Raw genomic sequence first — 2523 nt, forward strand, 5'->3', positions numbered from 1 at the left:
CTAGTTTTTTGTATTTTTTAGTAGAGACGGGGTTTCACCGTGTTAGCCAGGATGGTCTCTATCTCCTGACCTCGTGATCCGCCCGTTTCGGCCTCCTAAAGTGCTGGGATTACAGGCTTGAGCCACCGCGCCCGGCCAGGATTCCCTTCTTTCTTAAAGGCTGACTAGTATTCCATTGAGTATATATACCACATTTTTTCATCCATTCATCCATTGATGGACACTTAGGTTAATTCCATATTTTGACTATTGTGAATAATGCTGCAATGAACATGGGAGTGTAGACATGTCTTTCAAATATGATTTCATTTCCTTCAGATATATACCCAGTGGTGAGATTATTGGATTCTATGGCTCGTATGATAGTTCTTTTTTTTTTTGAGACAAAGTCTCACTCTGTCGCCCAGGCTGGAGTGCAATGGCACAATCTCGGCTCACTGCAACCTCCGCCTCCCGGGTTCAAGCGATTCTCCTGTCTCAGCATCCCGAGTAGCTGGGAAAACATGCATGTGCTACCACGCCCAGCTAATTGTTTTCTCTATTTTTAGTAGAGACAGGGTTTCACCATGTCGGCCAGGCTGGTCTCGAACTCCTGACCTCAAGTGATCCATCCATCTTGGGCTCCCAAAGTGCTGGGATTACAGATGTTAGCCACCACGCCCCGCCTTGGTAGTTCTATTTTTAATTTTTGAAGAACCTCTATAGTGTTTTCCATAACGGCTGTACTACACTTAAAACTGTTTCTATGTTAGTTTATATATTTATTAATTCAGTCATTCATTCATTTAACAAATATTCATCAGGGCCCTACAAAGTACCAAGCACTATTTAAGGCACTAGGTGAACAGGATAAACAAGTCCATAACTACCGGAAGCTTATAGTCAAAGGGGAGAGTCAAATAAAGAACAGAGCTGAAAGTGGTGGCTCATGCCTATAATCCAAGCACTTTGGTAGGCCAAGGCAGGAGGATCAGTTGAGCCCAGGAGTTAAACACCCAGCCTCGGCAACACATGGAGACCCTGTCTCAAAGTTGTTGTTGTTGTTTTTTGTTTGTTTGTTTTTTGTTTTTTTAATAAAAAAGGATAAACAGGTAAGCATATGAATGTATAATATCAATCAATCAGGCTGGGCGTGGTGGCTCATGCCCGTAATCCCAGCACTTTGGGAGGCTGAGGCAGGCAGATCACCTGAGGTCAGGAGTTCGAGACCAGCCTGACCAATATGATGAAACCCCATCTCCACCAAAAATACAAAAAGTAGCCAGGCGTGGTGGTGCACACCCGTAGTCCCAGCTGCTCAGAGGCTGAGGCAGAAGAATTGCTTGAACCCGGGAGGGGGAGGTTGCGGTGAGCCAAGATTGTGTCATTGCACTCCAGTCTGGGAAACAAAAGCGAAATTCCGTCTCAAAAAAAAGATACATCAACCAGTCATCAGTGATATGAAGAAAAAATGGAGCACAGCAAGGGGACTGCAAGTAATAGGGTGTGGCCATGGAAGACCTGAGGAGATGACATTTGACATTTCAGAAGAGACCTGAATGAGAGGGACTCAGTCATGCAGATAGCTGGGAGAGGAGGGTTCCTGGGAGAGGGAGTGGCAGGTCTGACACAGAACTGTGCTTTGCATGGGCAAGGTATCCTGGTAGTCAAAGTCAGAGGGAACGTGGTAGGAAATAAGGTCAGAGGTAGGCAGAGGCCAGATCATATTGTGCCATAAAGTCATCACTGAGGAAGGACTATAGACTTTATTGTAAGTCACTCGAAGCCAGGCAGAGTGACGAGCAGCTGAGGGATGTGATCTGATTTACTGTTTAGAATTATCACACTGGTTTTTGTGTGAAGATAGTATGTTGGGGCCAAGAGTTAAAGCAAGGAGACCAACCAGGAACGTTATTGCAAAGGTTCCTGTGAAACACAGTGGCTTAGACCCAAGTGGTGGCAACAGAGGAGCAAGAGGTGGTTGGGTTTGGGATAAATGCCCAGGGTAATGCAGACAGAATCTGCTGGTTGACTGGAAGTGGGGCATGAAAGAAAAAGAGCTCCAAGTCAAGAATGGCTCCAAGGTTTTTGACTAAGTCACTAGATGATGGGAAACACGTGGGGAGTAGCAGGTTTGTGTGGGGAGATGTTTTGGTTTGAGATGTCTGTTAGGCAGCTAGTTAGAAATGCCCACTAGAAACTTGGATAGGCTGGGTGTGGTGGCTCACACCTGTAATCCCAGCACTTTGGGAGCCTGAGGCGGGCAGATCATTTGATGTCAGGAGTTCAAGACCAGCCTGGCTAACATGGTGAAATACTGTCTCTATTAAAAATACAAAAAAAAATTAGCCAGGTGTGGTGGCGGGTGTCTATAGTCCTGGCTACTCAGGAGACTGAGGCAGGAGAATCGCTTGAACCTGGGAGGCAGAGGTTGTAGTGAGCCGAGATCATGCCACTGCACTCCAGCCTGAGCAACAGAGCGAGACTCCGTCTTAAAAAGAAAGAAAGAAAGAAAGAAGAAAGAAAGAAAGAAAGAAAGAAAGA

At 45.7% G+C, this 2523-nt stretch overlaps 1 protein-coding gene across 2 annotated transcripts in view; it reads left to right on the top strand.

The window, feature by feature from the left end:
- Positions 1-2523, top strand: part of LAX1 (lymphocyte transmembrane adaptor 1) — a 12248-nt gene that overhangs the window by 2751 nt on the left and 6974 nt on the right. The window lies entirely within an intron of this gene.

The sequence above is a fragment of the Colobus angolensis genome, unplaced genomic scaffold (genome assembly GCF_000951035.1).
Source record: "Colobus angolensis palliatus isolate OR3802 unplaced genomic scaffold, Cang.pa_1.0 Scaffold91, whole genome shotgun sequence".
NCBI lineage: Eukaryota > Metazoa > Chordata > Mammalia > Primates > Cercopithecidae > Colobus > Colobus angolensis.